A 24,381-nucleotide genomic window follows, 5' to 3' on the forward strand; every position below is an offset into this window, starting at 1 on the left:
AATTGACGCGAACTCTAAAGATAGATCTATCGGGCCCAACAAGCCCCATCCAAAGTACCTGAACCTTTTGGTTGACACTTGAAAGCATGTTTATTCTCAGGTACGAAATAAATCTTCCGCTGTGCATTTTATCATTTTAAAGATATTACTTGGAGTCATTCATGACATATTTCAAAAGACGTTGCATTCGAGTCGTTGAGTTTATCAAGATCATTATTAAGTTAATTATAGTTGGATATATTATGAAATGGTATGCATGTCTGTCAACTTCAGATGTAATGAAAGATTGTCTTTTCAAAACGAATGCAATGTTTGTAAAATGTATCATATAGAGGTCAAATACCTCGCGATGTAATCAACTGTTGGGAATCGTTTATAATCGATATGGACTTCGTCTGGATGGATTAGGATGGGTTCTTTCAGTTGGTATCAGAGCGATGGTCTTAGCGAACCAGGTCTGCATTAGTGTGTCTAACTGATAAGTCGTTAGGGTGCATTAGTAAGTCTGGACTCCGACCGTGTCTGCATGTCAAAAGTTTGCTTATCATTTCGTGTCGAAAAATTCCTGCTTATCATTCTTAGGGAATCACTTGCTTATCATTCTTAGTCTAGACACGTTTTACTGCATTGACTGCTGATAATGCTAAAAACGAACATATATTTCATAGCATTATTCCTCAAAAAAGACAAGATTTTAGTTGCAATTGTTCTATTTACAAGTGATATTCGTTTAAATAATAAAAGGTGAAAACAAAAGGAAGATTCGACGAATTGAAGACGCAAACGACCAAAAAGCTCAAAAGTACAAAATACAATCAAAGAGGTTCCAATTATTGATAAGAAATGTCTCAAAATTACAAGAGTACAAGATTCAAAACGCAAAGTACGAGATATTAAATTGTACGCAAGGACGTTCGAAAATCCAGAACCGGGTCCAGAGTCAACTCTCAACGCTCGACGCAACGGACTAAAAATTACAAGTCAACTATGCACATAAATATAATATAATATAATATTTAAATAATTCTTAAAAATTATTTATATATTATATTTATATTTAAATCCGTCGGCAAACAAAGAGCCAAGGCTGAGTGAGCTGTAAAAACGAACTCCGCGACTTGCGGAGTTTGAAGACTAAAAGAACCGCGACTCGCGGAGCTCATTTGGACTTAAATCCCTATAAAAGGAAACGCAGTTTGATCGCAAAAATATCCATATATCCATCCATCTATCTATACGTAATATTTATATTTATAATTTATATTTTAATTTTAATTTTAATTTTAATTCTAATAATAAGGGTATATTAGCGAATGTTGTAAGGGTGTAAGTCGAAATTCTGTCCGTGTAACGCTACGCTATTTTTAAACATTGTAAGTTATGTTCAACCTTTTTACATTAATGTCTCGTAGCTAAGTTATTATTATGCTTATTTAATCCGAAGTAATCATGATGTTGGGCTAAAAATATTAAAATTGGGTAATTGGGCTTTGTACCATAATTGGGGTTTGGACAAAAGAACGACACTTGTGGAAATTAGACTATGGGCTATTAATGGGCTTTATATTTGTTTAACTAAATGATAGTTTGTTAATTTTAATATAAAGATTTACAATTGAACGTCCCTATAAATAACCATATACACTCAATCGGACACGATGGGCGGGGTATTTATATGCACGAATAATCGTTCATTTAACCGGACATGGGAACGGATTAATAGCCAATAGAATTATTAAAACAGGGGTGAAATTATGTACAAGGACACTTGGCATAATTGTTAACAAAGTATTAAAACCTTGGGTTACACTCAGTCGACATCCTGGTGTAATTATTAAACAAAGTATTAAAATCTTGTTACAGTTTAAGTCCCCAATTAGTTGGAATATTTGACTTCGGGTATAAGGATAATTTGACGAGGACACTCGCACTTTATATTTGTGACTGATGGACTGTTATGGACAAAAACCAGACGGACATATTAAATAATCCAGGACAAAGGAGAATTAACCCATGGGCATAAAACTAAAATCAACACGTCAAACATCATGATTACGGAAGTTTAAATAAGCATAATTCTTTTATTTCATATTTAATTTCCTTTATTTTATATTTAATTGCACTTCTAATTATCGCACTTTTATTTATTGTTATTGTATTTAATTGCACTTTTAATTATCGTACTTTTTAATTATCGCAAGTTTATTTTATCGCACTTTTATTTATCGCAATTTCATTATCGTTATTTACTTTACGCTTTAAATTAAGTCTTTTATTTATTTAATATTTTACATTTTGTTTTAACTGCGACTAAAGTTTTAAAATCGACAAACCGGTCATTAAACGGTAAAAATCCCCCTTTATAATAATAATATTACTTATATATATATTTGTATTTTTATAAATTAAACTAATATAGCGTTACGCTTTGATTAAAAGATTTTCCATGTGGAACGAACCGGACTTACTAAAAACTACACTACTGTACGATTAGGTACACTGCCTATAAGTGTTGTAGCAAGGTTTAAGTATATCCATTCTCTAAATAAATAAATATCTTGTGTAAAATTGTATCGTATTTAATAGTATTTCCTTGTAAAATTTAATAGTATTTTATACCCCTTAGCTTTAACTATCAAGTATTTTTGGCGCCGCTGCAGGGGATCTTAAACGTCGAAAGCGCAACGCTAATAAAAAGCAGTAGTTGTATTAGAATCTAGTGCTCTCTGATAATAAAGAACAGCCCTAGTCTTATATACTGACTACCCAATTCTAGTAAAATTTTTCAAAATTTTCAATTAAATGAACTCAAAATCATGTTTATACATATTTATGAATGATAAAACTAGGTTTTAACACCGAAATTATTGTTACCTCGGAAAGGACATAAATTGAGAAACAAACCAAAATGTTAAACTTCATTTAAAATGGAATAGAGGACAATAAAAAGGAAAATAAAAGCCAAGTGTGGGAAAATTTACCAAGATATTTTAAACATATGTCACATATTTCTGTAACAAATAACTGAAAATACTTTTGCTTTGGACTAAACTAAACTGTTTTACCCGATGAAAGAAAAGAAGAGATGGATCTACACGATGAATCAATTCCATCATTAAAAGGAAGTAAAGTCTTCCGAAAAAGAAACGCGCTTCTTGATTTAGGTCAGGAAGTTGTCGTCTAGACCAGCTGTAGGTTGACGAAAAACCTAGAAAAGTCATCACTAAAATCAGCAGGAAATCCACGGACCTCAGCATAAAACATGGTCGCCAAGTGGTCAGATTTATCCTAATCATGAGAAGGATTTATCTCGTAAAATGGGGGGCACCGTGCAAATTAGCTGGATAAGACTAATGAATCAGATCCCCAGAAAGGATAATCTCCTTAAAGATCAAAAATCAGTTTTTAAGACTGATATTACTCAATCCTTGAGATTGACCTTAAAGATTGAGAATTCAAACTCATGGAATTCAATGATATCTAAACTCGAGCTTCAACGAGAAAATATTTTGATCAAATTATAAACCGATTTGTTTTCTTAAAACCCATTTTCAATGCGTTCATTACCTTTGAACGTAAAATCCTAGGAATTCACCTGGAATTCATTAGGTCACCTGAACCAAATCGGGTGTCAACCGTAAGAACGGTGGTTGCATAGCATGGTCAAAGACAGGACCTTGTGCCAGACCGAAAAATCATAAGGGTGAGCTTTACTATTGCTCCTACCAAGGATAGTAATTGCGTCCGACACGTTATAGACCATAATTAAAAGCATGTCAGGGGACATTGCCTTAATAGTTGCTTGTTCAACGCTTTCCTTTACAACCGGACGATAGTTTACCGAAAGGTAATATACGGAGCAAGTATACTGGACGTTTTGCTTTCCTAATACAAGGTTAGCAAGTGGGTGACACAAAACCGCAAGTTTTGAGCTAAAATTTTCAAATCTGAAACCCACCAAACCCACAAAAATATTTTGCAAACACCGGTGAAGGGTTATTCCGGAAAACTTATCTAGGGTAAAAGCTAGATTAAAATTTTCAAAAGATCAAATATTTTCATAAAGATCCAATTTCCTTAATGGATCTAAATTTTACAGTCATGTGGGACTGTAAACCATATCGTTACTACCATTGTTTATACCGTCGTATAGAAATCACTGATGTACAAAGTGTGAAGAATTAAGAAGTGATTCTAGTATTTCAAGACTATATTGCTTGAGGACAAGCAACGCTCAAGTGTGGGAATATTTGATAATGCTAAAAACGAACATATATTTCATAGCATTATTCCTCAAGAAAGACAAGCTTTTAGTTGCAATTGTTCTATTTACAAGTGATATTCGTTTAAATAATAAAAGGTGAAGACAAAAGGCAGATTCGACGAATTGAAGACGCAAACGACCAAAAAGCTCAAAAGTACAAAATACAATCAAAGAGGTTCAATTATTGATAAGAAACGTCTCAAAATTACAAGAGTACAAGATTCAAAACGCAAAGTACGAGATATTAAATTGTACGCAAGGACGTTCGAAAATCCGGAACCGGGACCAGAGTCAACTCTCAACGCTCGACGCAACGGACTAAAAATTACAAGTCAACTATGCACATAAATATAATATAATATTTAAATAATTCTTAAAAATTATTTATATATTATATTTATATTTAAATCCGTCGGCAAACAAAGAGCCAAGGCTGAGTGAGCTGTAAAAACGAACTCCGCGACTTGCGGAGTTCGAAGACTAAAAGAACCGTGACTCGCGGAGCTCACCTGGACTCAAATCCCTATAAAAGCAAACGCAGTTTGATCGCAAAAATATCCATATATCCATCCATCTATCTATACGTAATATTTATATTTATAATTTATATTTTAATTTTAATTCTAATAATAAGGGTATATTAGCGAATGTTGTAAGGGTGTAAGTCGAAATTCTGTCCGTGTAACGCTACGCTATTTTTAATCATTGTAAGTTATGTTTAACCTTTTTACATTAATGTCTCGTAGCTAAGTTATTATTATGCTTATTTAATCCGAAGTAATCATGATGTTGGGCTAAAAATATTAAAATTGGGTAATTGGGCTTTGTACCATAATTGGGGTTTGGACAAAAGAACGACACTTGTGGAAATTAGACTATGGGCTATTAATGGGCTTTATATTTGTTTAACTAAATGATAGTTTGTTAATTTTAATATAAAGATTTACAATTGAACGTCCCTATAAATAACCATATACACTCAATCGAACACGATGGGCGGGGTATTTATATGTACGAATAATCGTTCATTTAACCGGACACGGGAATGGATTAATAGCCACTAGAATTATTAAAACAGAGGTGAAATTATGTACAAGGACACTTGGCATAATTTTTAACAAAGTATTAAAACCTTGGGTTATACTCAGTCGACATCCTGGTGTAATTATTAAACAAAGTATTAAAATCTTGTTACAGTTTAAGTCCCCAATTAGTTGGAATATTTGACTTCGGGTATAAGGATAATTTGACGAGGACACTCGCACTTTATATTTATGACTGATGGACTGTTATGGACAAAAACCAGACGGACATATTAAATAATCCAGGACAAAGGAGAATTAACCCATGGGCATAAAACTAAAATCAACACATCAAACATCATGATTACGGAAGTTTAAATAAGCATAATTCTTTTATTTCTTTTTTAATTTCCTTTATTTTATATTTAATTGCACTTCTAATTATCGCACTTTTATTTATTGTTATTGTATTTAATTGCACTTTTAATTATCGTACTTTTTAATTATCGCAAGTTTATTTTATCGCACTTTTATTTATCGCAATTTCATTATCGTTATTTACTTTACGCTTTAAATTAAGTCTTTTATTTATTTAATATTTTACATTTTGTTTTAACTGCGACTAAAGTTTTAAAATCGACAAACCGGTCATTAAACGGTAAAAATCCCCCTTTATAATAATAATATTACTTATATATATATTTGTATTTTTATAAATTAAACTAATATAGCGTTAAGCTTTGATTAAAAGATTTTCTCTGTGGAACGAACCGGACTTACTAAAAACTACACTACTGTACGATTAGGTACACTGCCTATAAGTGTTGTAGCAAGGTTTAAGTATATCCATTCTCTAAATAAATAAATATCTTGTGTAAAATTGTATCGTATTTAATAGTATTTTCTTGTAAAATTTAATAGTATTTTATACCCCTTAGCTCACACATCAAGTATTTTTGGCGCCGCTGCCGGGGATCTTAAACGCCGAAAGCGCAACGCTAATAAAAAGAAAAAAAAAATTTTATTTTTAGTTTGCTAATATAAAAAAAAATACGCTTTTGTAAAAATACGTTTTAAATATTTAAAAATATAAAAAGAAAAAAAATATAAATATTTTTAAGAGTTTGTTAAATATTTAAGTTTTATAAAGTTTCTTTATTTTTATTTTATAAAAAAAATTATAAGTTTTATTTAAATATTTTGTTTTTATTTAAAACATAAAATCAAAAACCGAAAAAAAAATTTTATATATAAATCTAGTTTTAAGATTTTTATTTATAAAATTGTAACATATTTTTATTTCTATTCTAGTTTTTAAAATATAAGTTTTATTTAAATTATATAAATATTTTAATTAAATTAAAAACAGAAAAATAAAAAAAAAATATATATATATATAAATAAAAAAACCGAAACCTGTCAAACGAAGCTACCTAATCTGAATTTTCGAACCCCGCGACTCGCGGAGTTTTCCAGCTTCGGTCACCGCAACTCGCGGAGCCACCCTGACACACGTGACCAGAAACCCTAATCGCAATTAATACGGGGTAATTATTATTATTATTAAATTTAAACCTAATTAGGTTATTTATATTTTATTAATTAGTTTAGTTATTTTATTATTTGTATTATTTAGTTAAATTAGTTTAAATAAAATATAAAATTAATAGTTTTATAAAATAAATAATATAAAAATAATATTTTTATAAAAAATTGTACTTTTTACAACTTTTAGTATATTTTTATATTTTGTCCGTTTTTATTTGTTTTTAGCGTAACTTTGGTATTTTCCGTTCATATTTAGTTTTAAGACATAGTTTTTGCCATAGTTATTTTTTTTTATTTAGATTTTTAGGCTTTGCCGTAAAATCCCTTAAGTGCTTTTTCTTTAGACTAAGATTAAAGTGCTTTAGAATTTTGCGACGTCTTTTTAAGTTTTAGTACCTTTTTAAGTCATTTCCATTTGGGATATAGTTTTACTTGTAAGCTTTAATATTTTTAGACACCTTTTACCTATGTATCAATTATCATTCCAATTAGTAATCTCAATTTGCGATTATAATTTTAAGTTAGTGGTAGTAATAAGGTTGGGTTAGTCGAGTGTTTTAAAGTTTTATAAGTCACTCTTTTTCTTTCTTATTTTTCGACGCCTTTTATTTTTCGATCTTTTCTTTTTCGACCTTTTTCGACGCGCTCTTTTTCTTTCTTATTTCTCGTCATTCTAGTTTTTAGGACTTAGAATTTTTTCTACTTCTTATCTAAATTTCTTAAAATTACGAAAATTTATTTTAAGTGGTTAAATTGATAGACATCAAAATTTTCTGGTTCGTAGTAATAGTTGGATTTGTACGTGGACCGGGTTATTGGAGCCAAACAGTCCTCAATTATATTGAGACCAAACGAATCCTGCCCCTCTGCTGCATCTTTTGGCTATTCGAAACGTGGGAAAAATCAGAAAAGTCTATTAATTGGATAACTTATATAATTTTTTCTTTCCTTTTAAAAACTAATAGGATATTCAGTGAATGCACCGAGCAAGATGTTCACCACCTTTTGTACGTTCACCACCTGTAACTCGATCAAGACATCTAGCTAATATTGTCGCCGTTGATAATCCATTTTTTGAAACCGACCTCACAATTGAGAATCCGGAGAATAATCAGGGACGATTCATAGATCCTGAACCATTAATTTTTCCTCCGGAACCACCAATCATTCAAACAGAGATTGTTGAGGAACGAACCATTAAATCAGAATCCTCTAGTGATTCGGATTCAACAAATTCAATCATGGAAAATCTGGAACCTTTAAGTATGGAAGACCGAATGAGAGCTAAACGCACTGGCCAAGGTCACGCAATTACTCATCCTGACATTAATGCGCCAGATTATGAAATCAAAGGACAAATTCTACATATGGTGACTAATCAATGCCAATTTAGTGGTGCACTGAAGGAAGATCCAAATGAACATCTTCGTACCTTTAATAGGATCTGCACACTATTTAAAATAAGAGAAGTTGAGGATGAACAGATATATCTCATGTTATTTCCCTGGACTTTAAAGGGAGAAGCCAAAGATTGGTTGGAATCGTTACCTGAAGGGGCGATCGATACATGGGACGTTTTAGTTGAAAAATTTCTTAAACAATTCTTTCCGGCATCTAAAGCCGTAAGACTTCAAGGAGAAATTGTTACGTTCACACAGAAACCGAATGAAACTCTATATGAGGCATGGACAAGATTTGGAAAGTTATTAAGAGGATGTCTGCAACATGGTTTAGACACCTGGCAAATAGTACAAATATTCTACCAAGGATGCGACATCACTACAAGAAAAGACATCGATATAGCAGCTGGTGGTTCCATTATGAAGAAAACCGAAACTGATGCTTATAAAATTATTGATAACACTGCTTCCCACTCACATGAGTGGCACCAAGAAAAAGATATCGTTAGATCATCTAAAGCAGCTAGAGCCGATTCTAGCCATGACTTAGATTCCATTTCCGCAAAGATAGATGCTGTCGAGAGACGAATGGAAAAGATGACTAAGGATATTCACTCAATACGAATTAGTTGTGAGCAGTGTGGAGGACCACATTTGACAAAAGATTGTCTCAGTATTGAATTAACAATGGAACAAAGAGAGAATATTTCATACATAAACCAAAGGCCTGGAAATAATTATCAGAATAATTATCAACCGCCAAGACCGATCTACAATCAAAACCAGAATTATAACAGAAATGTTCCATACAATAACCAACAAGGTCCTAGCAATCAACAAGTATCCAATAATACTTACAATCAACAAAGACCTAATTTTCAAAACAAACCACCACAAACCGATGATAAAAAGCCGAATTTAGAAGATATGATGACGAAGCTAGTTGAAACTCAAACGCAGTTTTTCACATCCCAGAAACAAACTAATGAAAAAAATGCTCAAGCATTTAGAAATCAACAAGCTTCTATTCAAAATCTGGAACAAGAAGTAAGTAACCTAGCAAGGTTAATAGGTGAAAGAAAACCGGGAAGTTTACCTAGTGATGCAAATGTTAACCCCCGGAATGAAACAGCTAAAGCCATTACCACAAGAAGTGGTACAACACTTAAACCACTTGAAATACCTGTAACTTTTGATGAAGCTATTCCTACTCCACAAGAACCACAACCTGATCAAGATAAGGAAAAAGAACCGGTAGTTGAAAAGGTTAATGAAGATAACACAATTAAGGCTAAACCTTATGTTAAACCATACCAACCACCACTTTCTTACCCGAGTAAAATGAAGAAAGAGAAACTTGAAGCCGAGCAATCCAAATTCTTGGATATGTTTAAACAGATAAATGTAAATCTTCCTTTCATTGATGTGATTTCAGGAATGCCTAGATATGCTAAATTCTTGAAAGATCTGATCACGAATAGAAAGAAAATGGAAGAACTCTCAGCTGTTACTATGAATGCTAATTGTTCAGCAGTGCTGTTGAATAAGATACCAGAAAAACTATCTGATCCAGGAAGTTTCACAATTCCATGTTTTCTGGGTAGTCTTAGTTCAATAGAAGCATTGGCAGACTTAGGTGCTAGTATAAATTTAATGCCGTATTCACTATAGACTAAACTAGACCTTGGAGAATTGAAACCAACCAGAATAAGCATACAACTAGCCGATCGATCAATAAAATATCCTAGAGGGATAATGGAGAACATGCTAGTTAAAGTTGGTACTTTAGTATTTTCAGTAGATTTTGTTGTTCTGGACATGGAAGAAGATTCTCAAGTTCCTCTCATATTAGGAAGACCATTCTTAAACACGGCTAAAGCAATGATAGACGTGTTTGGTAAGAAACTGACCCTAAGTATAGAGGATGAGAGTGTTACCTTTTCAGTTGATAGAGCAATGCAACAACCTCAATCTGCAGATGATACATGTTATTATATTCAAACTATAGATTCACATGCAGAATTGTTAGAAGAATTTCCAGAATTACAAGGAACAGGAGAATGTTCTTTAGGAGAAGGTAATGAACCAATTGATGAAGCTGAAATATTAGCTACACTAATGGCTAATGGATATGAACCAACAACAGAAGAAACTCAAATGCTAAAAGAAGAAGACAGATATCGATATAAATCATCGATAGAAGAACCACCGACATTAGAGTTAAAGCCACTTCCAAACCATTTGGAATACGCTTATTTACATGGTGAATCTGAATTACCTGTAATAATATTGTCTTCTCTTACTGAAAATGAAAAATCTCAACTCATTTCTGTGTTGAAAGCTCATAAACCAGCCATTGCATGGAAGATTCATGATATTAAAGGAATAAATCCTTCGTATTGCACACATAAAATCCTTATGGAAGAATGTCATAAAACGTATGTGCAATGCCAACGAAGACTAAATCCGAATATGCAAGATGTAGTTAAAAAAGAAATTATTAAACTGCTAGATGCAGGTTTAATTTATCCAATCTCTGATAGTCCATGGGTAAGCCCAGTTCAATGCGTGCCTAAGAAGGGTGGCATGACTGTCATTACAAATGAAAAAAATGAGCTTATTCCTACTAGGACTGTAACATGATGGCGTGTTTGTATTGATTATAGAAAATTAAATGACGCCACCAGAAAAGATCACTTTCCCTTACCTTTTATTGATCAAATGTTGGAAAGATTAGCCGGAAATAGTTACTATTGTTTTCTTGATGGTTTTTCTGGATATTTTCAAATTCCAATAGCACCCGAAGATCAAGAGAAAACCACATTCACGTGCCCTTATGGTACTTTTGCTTACAAACGCATGCCATTTGGACTTTGCAACGCCCCTGCAACCTTTCAAAGGTGCATGATGGCGATTTTTCACGACATGATAGAAGAATGCATGGAAGTTTTCATGGATGACTTTTCAGTCTTCGGTGATACATTTGAATCATGTCTAGTTAATCTTGAACGAATGCTTATTAGATGCGAACAATCAAATGTAGTTCTTAATTGGGAGAAATTCCATTTCATGGTTAAAGAAGGCATCGTTCTTGGACATAAAATCTCAAAGGAAGGAATTGAAGTGTATAGAGCTAAAGTAGATGTAATTGCTAAACTTTCACATCCCACCAATGTTAGAGGAGTTAGGAGTTTTCTAGGGCATGCCGGTTTTTACCGACGTTTCATAAAAGATTTTTCTAAAATTGCCACTCCTATGAATAAACTCCTAGAAAAGGATGCTCCATTCATCTTTTCAGATGAATGTATCAAATCTTTTAATATTCTTAAAGATAAACTCACTAATGCGCCGATCATGATAACACCAAATTGGAATCTACCGTTTGAACTAATGTGCGATGCAAGTGATTTTGCAATGGGAGCCGTTTTAGGACAAAGGATTGAAAAAATATTTCAACCTATATATTATGCTAGTAAGACGTTACAAGGAGCATAAACGAATTACACAACTACTAAAAAAGAACTCCTTGCAATTATCTTTGCTTTTGACAAATTTCGTTCATATCTCGTTCTAGCAAAAACGGTGGTCTATACCGACCATTCTGCTCTTAGATACCTATTTTCGAAACAAAATGCCAAACTAAGATTAATCTGTTGGATCTTACTCTTACAAGAGTTTGATATTGAAATACGAGATAAAAGAGGAGCAGAAAATCTCACCGCTGATCATCTTTCTCGTCTTGAAAATCCTGAATTAGAAGTTCTAAATGAATCGGCCATACAAGACAACTTTCCTGATGAATATCTATTGAAGATAGATTATAATGAAATACCATGGTTTGCAGACTATGCAAACTACTTAGTATGTGGAATCCTTGAAAAAGGATTATCGTACCAAAAACGAAAGAAATTCTTCAGTGATATAAAACACTATTTTTGGGAAGATCCACATCTGTTTAAAAGCTGTCCAGATGGAATAATACGCCGATGTGTATTCGGAGATGAAGCTAGTAAAATTTTAAACCATTGTCACACAGGACCAACAGGAGGGCATTATGGGCCTCAACTAACAGCAAGAAAAGTTTATGATGCTAGATTCTGTTGGCCTACAATTTACAAAGCCGCACACCTTCTTTGCAAATCATGTGATGCTTGTTAAAGGGCTGGAAAAATAAGTCAACGTGATGAAATGCCACAAAATGTCATTCAAGTATGCGAAGTATTTGACATTTGGGGTATTGATTTTATGGGTCCATTTCCAAAATCTCATAATAATCTCTATATTCTCGTAGCCATTGATTATGTATCTAAATGGGCGGAAGCACAAGCTCTCCCAACTAACGATGCACGAGTTGTAGTCAACTTTTTAAAACGTCTTTTTGCAAGGTTTGGAACACCGAAAGCTTTAATAAGTGATCGGGGAACTCATTTTTGTAATAATCAACTTGAGAAAGTTCTCAAAAAATATGGAGTAACTCATAAAATCTCCACCGCATATCATCCACAAACAAGTGGACAAGTTGAAAATACCAACCGAGCTTTAAAACGTATTCTAGAAAAAACCGTAGGATGAAATCCGAAGGAATGGTCCATTAAATTGGAGGATGCACTCTGGGCTTTTTGAACAGCCTACAAAACTCCAATTGGAACCACACCTTTTAAACTCATCTACAGAAAAGCATGTCATCTTCCAGTAGAAATTGAACACAAAGCATTTTGGGCTTTGAAGACATGTAATCTTGATTTACATGAAGCTGGGCGTCTACGATTAAGTCAACTAAACGAATTAGAAGAATTAAGACATGAAGCATACGAAAATTCGTTAATCTATAAAGAAAGAACGAAGAAATGGCATGATAAAAGAATCAGAAGTTCAAAAGAATTTAAAGAAGGAGACAGAGTTCTTCTTTTCAATTCACGATTCAAGCTATTTCCTGGAAAATTGAAATCAAGATGGTCTGGACCATTCATAGTCAAAAGCGTTTTCCCATACGGAACGATAGAATTAATAAATTCAAATGGGATTGAATTTAAGGTTAATGGTCACAGAGTTAAACAGTACATAGATAGTCCAATGGAAGTTGACAATGAAGTTAATCACAATTTCAATACCACAACTAAGTGTGGGGAGAATCAAGTCTTTAAAGGATAATATGTATTTCTGTTAGAGTTAGATTGTCTGTTTTCGTGTAGTTCTTGAAAATGGAACCGAATGGTCTTTCCCTAGCAGACCCTAAAGAACTAGTCTTCTCCCCCCATTCTGAATTTTTATTTTTTTAGGTTTTTACGAAATGAAGACTTCCTGCGAACTAAACCATGGTCTAATGCTACACGCTTTGATCACTAAACGTAATAATGACACACTTCCGAGTGAAATAGTATCAGTAATCAGAGAAAGATTGGACGGAGTAAGAAAAGAATCCAGATGCGAAGATAATAAGTTACAATTTGGTAAAGGAAAATCAAAATCCGCAACGAAAAGAAGAGCACGACACCTAGAAAGATGTCACAAATGCGGAAAATGGCCACATGGAAGTAAATGTTCAAATAATCAAACCTATTCAAACACCGAATTTGTTACTTTATACAGAGACGGACCGTTCATATGTTTAGAAGAAAAAACACTGAATGCTCGAGGTTACGCCTATGTACCCATGGAAAACCAATTAAACCGACTATCTTATGAATGGGATAGATCATATAACTAAGAATAATATCTCACAGGTAAGTCTGTACAGTTTTTATTTCTTAATTTTTTTATTTTTAACCTTTTGATAATAAACGCTAATTTGTTCGTTATAAAGTATTAAATTGGTATTGAATAAAATTAGGTTTGGCGACCGAAATTATTGATATCATTCAAAAATTTATTACATCACTGCGAAATTTAACGTTTATTCTTAAGGTATAAATATCTTTAATCAATCAACCCAAAATATTTCAAAAAGTCGTCATGAGTTAAATTAGGTCATGGAACCGAAATTACTTTACCGGAAAGAGGGGCGTATATTTTTGATAATATTTGATTGATTAAAGTGGGATAAAAGCCAAAAAGATTTTTAATTTTACCATGTTTTAAAAAAATTAATATATAAAAATTAAAATAATATTGTAAACTTTTTAAAATTAATATATTTAAAATTGTAAATATTTGAAAAATTAATCTTTTTAATATAAGTTTGTATGTTTAAAAACAAAAATATAATATAAGTTTGGTGTGAATTTTTAATTTTTATTATATGAATTCTTAATTTTATGCATTTTAAATTTAAGTTTGGTGTAAATTTAAAAACAAAAATTTACTTTATTTCGCTAAGTTAAAAATATGATTTTTAAAATTCGTCGTGAGTTGAAGACTAGGTCTTTGAACCGAAATTGCTTTACCCGAGGGAGGGACGAGAACTTTTATTATCATTATTTTTAATCTTATTGAATTAAAGTATGCCAAAAACATTAAAAAAACCCAAAAATCTAAGCTTTTAAAGCAATCGCTTGAAAAAGACAAATTTTAAAATTTTGTCGAGGGACGGACTAGGACATCGTTCCGAAGCGACCTCATCCTAAATAACAAGGGAAACAAAATTTTAAAATTAATTACTTAATTGTTTTAATTAGTATAAGATGTTTAAAAAAAAATACAAACTCCGCGACTCGCGGAGTTTGAAGGGTAAATATGCCACGACTCACGGAGGGACTAAAATCCAGAAAAAAAATATAACGAGCTGAACTGATCAGTCCCCTTCCCCATCCACAAAAACTGCGAATAAAACACCCGAAAAACACACACTAAAACCTCCGAAATTCACAATTTTTCACCGTTTTTCATCAAATCTTTTACTAAAATCATGTTGAGAAGGATGCTATCAAGGAATTACTCAAGAAAAACGGTAAATTTCTACACCTAAACACCATTTAATCCGAAAATTGGTGTTCTTGAGCAATTTTTTCCCCCAATTCGATTTTGATACTTTTTAGTGTAATTATGCTTAAATTGCTTATGTATTATGCTTGTATAACCTAGATTGATGCTATTTAACATGATTAGATGCCTTAAACTTCAAATTTTGAGTAATCTAGGGTTTGCGTTCTTGAGCAAATTTGGGCCTTTATGATATAAACAGGTTATGGCCGATTTTTGTCATGAATTGTTGCTAAATTAAGTAATGTAACATATTTAGGTAGTTAAATGATTCAAACTTTGAGCCTAAACATGATTTTGAGAATTAAAGTGGACTTTTTCAAGTCTAAAATTCATGAACTTGATTTTTAAGAGATAATGCCATTTGAAACTTGTTTAATTGCTAGTGATGATTATTTTGACATGTTATTTGAGTTGAATGCTTATAAACTTGGCGAACATTTTCGTATATGCTTATTTGAAAAAGTGTAGATTTGATGAAAATATGAAAATGAGCTTAAGTTTGATATAAATTGAACATGTCATTGTAATTATTTTGATTGATGATTTTGCTGACACTAATACATATTTGGATGCACAAAAATTGTGTTTGATGTGTTTTGCAGACTGAAAGGGGTGAATCTTCATCCCAGGCTCGCAATGCTCCTCCTGAGAATGCGGAACAACAGGATGTTGATAGCTATTATAAACAAGATATACCTCATCCAGTTATGACATTTTCAGATATGCACTTGGAAGATTTGCACCCGAACTTGAGATTTGACAGACGTTGGATAGATTATCCAAAATACCAAAGGGGCTTGCATACTCTTCATTCTAAAGCTGTTGAAGTACCTAGGGTAATAGAATGGGAACCATTAGAATCTGTAGAATTGGCCGGGCCAATTAGGGAATTACTTACACAGAGGTATGGTAATTCTATTTTTAACGATTGGGTACGTTTATTCAACATGCGTAGACCTATATATAAAGTATGGTGTGAAGAATTATTGTGTAGTATAGAAATAAATGATCGGGTAGTTAGTTTAACCGATCGATCTTTTATTAGATTTTTGTTAGGAGGTTCGATGCGCCACATGTCTTTATTAGACATGGCTCAGGCGTTACGTATATATATGCCTGAGGAGTTAGCATCTGCCGATTGTAGAGGATTGATATTAAATGGTAGGAAAATTGATGAAAATTTTGATACGCATGGTGTATGGAGTCAAATGACTAGCCATCACCGATTTAAAGGGGGAAATTACTCTTATTTGGATATAGATAGAGCAGAGTTAAGAGTAATTCATAGGTTTTTAGCCAATTTGATTACACAACGAGGTAAGAAAAAAGAAAAGGTAAATGAACAGGATTTGTTTTACCACATGTGTATTCGAGACCCACAAAGTGCTGTAAGTATACCTTATTGTGTGGGTTATTATTTATCAGCTATGGTTAGGGGGATGAGACCGCATAGCATAATAGGAGGTGGTATATTTATTACTTTGATTGCTGAATATCTCAGTGTGGATATAAGTCGGGGGGATTATTAATCGAAGAACCAGAACCTCGCGATACAATAGGTTTAAATGTATATCATGGTGCGAAGGTTTTGAAGAGGCGAAATAACGCCGCAGTACAATACCATGGTAGACATCCACAGGTTGAGAGAAACCAACAGCAAGGTAATGTGGGAGGGGGAAATGAAATGACAGAAATGCAAAGGTTTATAGCTTCACAAGAGTACAAAAATGCTAGACATCGAGCATTTGAAGATTGGAAAGTTCATGAAAACCAAATCATAGCTTATTGCCAACAAATAGGTAGAAACTATATTCCTACTCCATCGCCCGTATTTCCTCCCTGGTCTATAGAGATCCAACCACCGTATCCTACGTATAACCCAGCCGAAGCATTTTATAACACATATGGTTATGCATGGAACCCCTACTGGTATCAGTATCATCCCTAGTCTACTTAGTTTTATTTATTTTATAATTTGTAATGTTGATACATTTAATACTTATGTTGGAATTGTATTAGTTTTTATAATTTACTAATTTTTATTTTTAGATTTTAATAATGTTTGAATGTGGGGTAATATACCAAACTTCAAAAATATGTATATATGTTTGCAGTTTATCTTATGTACACAACAGGGTAAAACAACACATTTTCAAAGACTGGCATTAAGTTCAGCAAAAGCAACTAATTTTGACGACAAGATGCAAAATAAATGTGATATAACAACAAGATGGAATGAACAAATGATATGCACCATTTATCATTCAGCAAACAAACGCCAATATGTTTGGAAACTTTGGTAAAATTTAATCATTTTCACACAAATTATAACGACCCTCATTTTTCCATTATATATTTTTCCAATATTAAATGCCCAAACAATATAATCAAAACTTAATGATTAAACTTTAATCAACAATTGTTAAGTATTAAGAGTTAGAAAACATATTAATTAACTTTGTGCAATAATTGACAAGTTAATAAAAGATGAAAATAATAAACTGTTAGTCGACACTCACTGCTAATTAAAATTTATGCATTTATGTAATATTATAACTGATAACCTATAAGTAATAAATAAAAATTGACATTTATATAAATAATAAAACAATTGAGAACTAAATATATACAAGTCATGAATTAGTAAAAAGAAAATAATACTTATCATGTAGTAAATGTAAAAAAATAATAATAGTAATAATAATGAGACTAAAGAATCTTAAACAATTACATCCTTATGTTGACTAAAAATTAAAATAATATATATATAAACTAGTACCACCTATTGTTGACTAAAAATTATAAAATAAAATAAAATCATTAATTAGAACATCCTTATGTTGACTAACACTCTAATACTTGCACTATATAAACTCCTAGTTTCTCATTCACAAATCACACCAAAATCCTCTCTCAAAAACAATCTCTCCCTCTCCCTCTCTTGTGGTATTCGGATCTTCAAGCTTGTTCTTCGTGTTCTTCAAGAATCTTCAAGGAGTTCTTCAAGATTTTTAAGGCTTTGATCTTCCATCTTCATCGTGTTCATCTTTTCTTTGTTAATTATCTTGAATCTTCAAAGGTATAACATAAACCCTAAACTATTTACATAAACTTTAATCTTTGTTAATTCATATTCATATTATAAACTTGTTATTCATAAGTATATACATAAACACTCCTAGATTTATATATACATATATACATGTAAAAAAAAAATATTTTTATGTATATATACGAATTATATATACATATACATATTAAAACCTTAAACCCTAATACTACTTATACTAGTACTTAACATGTATACACTATTACTATTACTAGCACCTATAACCTACTACTTATATTGTAGCACAAAAATATTTTGGGATATGTATTAGAGATGTATAGATCTTCGAACTTTCTTGACGAATGGTTTCTACGAGATTCTAGGCAGAGGGTTTGGACTTCCGATTTAAAGGGTCCTATGGCTCAAGCCCCTAGATCTAAATTAGCCATTCGAAGGGAAAGGGGTGATTGGAAGCTTATCTAATACGGCAAGTATCCTAAAATGAAAAACACTCATAAAAGTAGAAACTCTATAGTCATAGAAACTTAGTAAAATAAGAAACTTTCTAAAAATGGAAACATTATAAAAATAGTAACTTACTAGGAATAGAAACTTAGTAAAACAAACTATACTTAAACACATACTTAAACTTAAACATGGGCAAAACACTTAACTACTCTTAAATGTCAATAGGTTGACTTTCCTGCTCACTCGTTCAACTCTTTATTCCGAGGAATAACTCTCTCTCTACTTACTAAGGTGAATTCATAGCCCCACTCTTTATTGCTAGCAAACTTATTTAACTTATTTGGGGTGAGACACATGCTGCTTTTACTATTTACAATTTAGACACAAGTACCAACTGCTAAAACTATGCTATACCCGGCTATGTCCGACTAAGTCCCTACAGTGATATTTTTAAGTGCTGCGGCATGCTTATTTATTGGGGGTAGGCCTATCGGGAGTAACGTCCCCGATACATTTGACTCAGTCTTTGTATTACTTGATAATGAAATTTAAACCGACAAGGACAGACACAACTTGTCATGGGGCAAACTTGAACGTTTAGTCTAAATATCACGCACTGGCATAACTTTTTGATCCTGCGGGAGATCAACCTTACAAATTAAATCTTGTGGTCTAAAACAAACGGTCAAAGTTATTTGTTAAACCTATGAACTTCACTCAACCTTTTGGTTGACACTTTAGCATGTTTTGTCTCAGGTGCTGTTTGATTCAAGCTCTTATACTTACTGCTTATGTGATGCTACTTGGACATAGGATCAAGAGATATCGCATTTATTACTTCTGCATATGAACATTTCCATTATTGTTACTCCTATCATTGTAACTACGTTTCATTTTCCGCTGCGTGCTCAATAAAGTTTGTTTTATCATTTAGTATTGTTCTCGTATATTATAATATGTTGGTTGATTTGATATTAAGTCACATTTCACCCAGGCCCTAACTGGGGGTGTGACAGATTGGTATCAGAGCAAACCAGGCTGTTATAGAGAACCAGGATTGCATTTTTATGTGTGCCTTACTTGTTAGCTAGGGTGCCTTAGCAATCTAGGAAACTATAACCTTTCCTGCCTTGGACTTAAAGCACTTAGGATTGTCGTATAATCTTAACAATTATGCTTTAATAAACTTGACTCAAAGATTCTAATCAAGGTCTCTTTCCTAATGATAGGATGTCAAGCTCAAGCGTTAACAAGCCCAACAAAGCAACTCACAACCCTACCACCGAAGTAGGTGTTGGACACTCTTCAACTTCGAGACCAGTTCGAAGTCCTCTTTATAGTCCTACTTCACCACCACTGAATTATAGCCCGAATACTATTTTAGATTCACATGGGTCTCCTCAATACTACCCAACTCCGAGAACCCAAGATAAGGGAAAAAGGCATGAAGAAGTTGGTCCATCAAGGAAGAGAGCCCGATCTCCTTTTTATGATGGTTCTAAGTATGAAATCATGAGATTACGAAACGATACCGAGAGAAACATTGGAGGTCTACTTCGCCACATGGAAAGAGTGGATCGTCGAATGAAGAAACTTATGAAAGAAAACGTCGAGCTAAGAAAGGAGTTGCTGATGCTAAAGTGCGAGGAAGAACGCAACACTCGCTGGGGAAAGCAATCACTTGCTTACCTCAAAGAGGATGTTGATGTCCGAATGAAAATGGAGAAAGGTCGAGTCGACGAACAACTTGCCATAAGAGAGTACAACACTAATGCCGTAAACAGTCGTGTTACCAACCTTTATGACAACTTCGAGTATCTCTATGAGAAACAAAAGTCGAAAAATGAGAAAGTTGAGGAGTTTATGAAGAAGGTTGGAGACGAAATATGAAGACTACTTCAATCTTAATATTTCCTAGTTATTTTTTTCCTATTTTCCATCTATGTAAAGGCTGTGCCTTAAACAATTTCTATTTCCGAATCGTGTAATAAAGGCTTATTTAATGCCTCGTTCTAATAATATAAAGTGTTTTATTAATATCATGCGATATCAATACTTTAGTTTATTCATACTTGTGATTACTCAAACTTATAACTTGTTAAACTTATCAAACATATGTTCACTTTTATGTAGTGACATCATGGTTCGTTCAGCTGCACCTACCGTTAACAACGTTGTGTTAACTACTGAGCAATTCCAACAGTTACTCGCTGCTGCCCAAGGCAACGCCCAAGCTAATCATGCTAATACTCAACCAAAACCTTGTTCCTACAAGGACTTTACAAACTGTCACCCTCCCGCTTTTAAGGGAAACGAAGAAGCTGTCGAACTAGTTCGTTGGTTCGAAAAGATGGAATCTATTTTCCGTATTTGCAACTGTGGTGATGATGATCGAGTAAAGTATGCCACTAGCTCGTTGGGTGGTAATGCTTTAACTTGGTGGACTGCTTATGCCAAGTCCGTAGGAATTGATAATGCTAATGCAATTCCATGGGACGAACTCAAAAGTATGATGGTCAACAAATTCTGCCCAAGGAGTCAAGTTCAGAAGCTTGAAGCTGAGTTCTGGGAACTCAGGGTCAAGGGTACTGACATTGAGAATTATACCAATCGTTATCTGGAGCTTTCTACTCTATGTCCTGAAATGTTTCCTACTGAAGCTAGAAGAATTGAGCGGTATATTGAAGGTCTTCCCGAGGATGTTCAAGGGAATGTTATTGCTGCTGAGAAGGTTACTTTGGATGCTGTGATTCTCATGGCACAAAATCTCATGTTGGCCAAGAGAAGAAGGGCGTCGGCCAATAAGCAAGTTGAAACCAAGGGTAATGATGGTAAGAGGAAGTTTGAGCCGTCTCAAGGTTCAACTCAGAATGTTAGTAAAAAGCTTATGGATAGTACAAGGACGAATTATAAGGGCACTTATCCTTTTTGTGTTCGTTGTGAAAGGCATCACCCGGGGCAGTGCACTGCCACTTGTTCGTTGTGTAAGAAAGTGGGACACGTAGCTAAGACGTGTAGGACTCCTCTAAAGAATAAATCTATTGTTCCTGCCAAAGCTCCTCCTACTTGTTATACTTGTGGGGAAAAGGGACACATTAGTCCAAATTGCCCTAAGAAGAGAGATAATCCTGCTACTGGAGCCAATACTACTGCTGCAAAGGGTCGTGCATTTGTTATTACTGCTGCTGAAGCCCGAGATGAAGATGAGGTCATCACGGGTACGTATCTCGTCAATAATTGCTACGCAACTATTTTATTCGATACTGGTGCCGACCGAAGTTACGTATCTAATGAATTTTGTACCCTATTTACTGAAAAGCCTCAACCCTTAGAAACTAAACGATTAGTAGAAGTAGCCAATGGAAAGATCATGAAAGTTGATAAAATTTATAAAAACTGCAACCTAATCTTAGCCAGCAAAGAATTTAAGATAGACCTTTTGCCGGTCGAGCTAGGAAGTTTCGATGTCGTAGTTGGAATGGATTGGTTACGTCCATTAAGAGCTGCGATCATGTGTTACGATAAAACCGTTCATGTTCCATTAGGAAATGGAGAGACTCTTATTATCCAAGGTGAAAAGAGTGGTTCCAATCTCAATATTATCTCCTGTATTAAAACCCGCAAATACCTTATGAAAGGTTATCCAGCTATTCTAGCCCACGTTAATCTGATTGAATCGAAAGAGAAGCGAATTGAAGATGTACCAGTAGTTAAAGACTTTCCCGATGTGTTTCCCGAAGATCTTCCGGGTATTCCACCTCCTCGACAAGTTGAATTCCAAATTGATTTAACTCCTGGTGCTGCTCCTGTTGCTAAAGCACCATACCGTTTAGCACCTTCCGAAATGAAGGAATTATCCAACCAACTCCAAGAACTATTGGATAAAGGTTTCATTCGTCCAAGCTCGTCCCCTTGGGGAGCTCCTATTCTGTTTGTTAAAAAGAAGGATGGTACATTAAGGATGTGCATTGATTACCGCGAACTTAACAAGCTTACTATCAAGAACCGTTATCCGTTGCCACGTATTGATGATCTATTTGACCAACTTCAAGGGTCAAGTGTTTATTCAAAGATTGATTTAAGATCCGGTTATCACCAACTCAAGGTCAAGGAATCCGATATTCCTAAGACTGCTTTTCGCACTCGTTATGGGCACTATGAATTCTGTGTCATGCCTTTTGGTTTAACTAATGCTCCTGCCGTGTTCATGGACCTCATGAATCGTGTTTGTAAACCGTATCTTGACAAATTTGTCATCGTATTCATTGACGACATCTTGATCTATTCGAAGAATGAGAAAGAGCATGAGCAACATTTGCGCATGATTCTTGAACTCTTACGAAAGGAACAACTTTATGCTAAATTTTCTAAGTGCGAGTTTTGGCTCAAAACCGTACAATTTCTCGGACATGTTGTTGATAGAAACGGAATACATGTCGATCCAGCTAAGATTACTGCTATTCAGAACTGGGAGATACCAAAGACTGCAAAGCATATTCGTCAATTTTTGGGACTTGCCGGTTACTATCGAAGGTTTATAAAAGATTTTTCTCTCATTGCCAAACCTCTTACAAAGCTGACTCAAAAAGGGAAGAAATTTGAGTGGTTCGAAGAACAGGAATCTGCTTTCAAGATTCTGAAGGAGAAGTTGACCACAGCCCCGATTCTTTCTTTACCTGAAGGTACCGACGACTTTGTTGTTTACTGCGATGCCTCAAAGCATGGCTTTGGTTGTGTTTTAATGCAACGAGAGAAGGTTATCGCCTATGCATCTAGACAGTTGAAGAAACATGAAGTAAACTATACCACACATGACCTAGAGTTAGGTGCCGTGGTATTTGCATTAAAGATATGGAGACATTATCTCTATGGTAATCACTTTACGGTGTACACTGACCATAAAAGTCTTCGACACATCTTTGATCAAAAACAGCTGAATATGAGGCAAAGTCGATGGCTCGAGACATTGAACGATTATTATTGTGAGCTGAAATATCATCCTGGCAAGGCGAATGTAGTTGCCGATGCCCTTAGTCGAAAAGACGATATTAAACGTGTTCGTGCTTTAAACCTAAAAATCAAATCGAATCTTATTTCACGAATCTGTGAAGCTCAATTGGAAGCTATTAGACCGACACTTATCGAAGGTGAAGGACCTATTGGTTTTGAGAACCAACTTCAAGTGAAAGCTAATGGTACACGGTACTTTGGCAATAGAATCTGGGTTCCTCGTTTTGGTAATCTTCGCGAACTAGTCTTGGATGAAGCACATAAGACTAGATATTCTATCCATCCCGGTTCCAGTAAGATGTATCACGATGTGAAGGAATTCTACTGGTGGCCTAACATGAAAGCCGATATTGCTACTTATGTTAGTAAGTGTCTCACTTGTTTGAAAGTCAAGGCCGAACATCAAAAGCCTTCTGGTCTGTTGACACAACCCGACATTCCGCAGTGGAAGTGGGAAGGTATCACTATGGACTTCGTTACTAAGTTACCTAAGACTTCGAACGGTAACGATACTATTTGGGTCGTAGTTGATCGTCTTACTAAATCTGCACATTTCATACCAATCAAGGAAACCGACAAGATGGAGAGATTAGCACAGCTTTATATTAAAGAAATCGTCTCACGTCATGGTGTTCCTATCTCGATCATTTCTGATCGCGATAGTCGATTTGTTTCTAGATTTTGGAAAACTTTACAATC

This window comes from Rutidosis leptorrhynchoides, chromosome 9 (genome assembly GCF_046630445.1).
Source record: "Rutidosis leptorrhynchoides isolate AG116_Rl617_1_P2 chromosome 9, CSIRO_AGI_Rlap_v1, whole genome shotgun sequence".
NCBI lineage: Eukaryota > Viridiplantae > Streptophyta > Magnoliopsida > Asterales > Asteraceae > Rutidosis > Rutidosis leptorrhynchoides.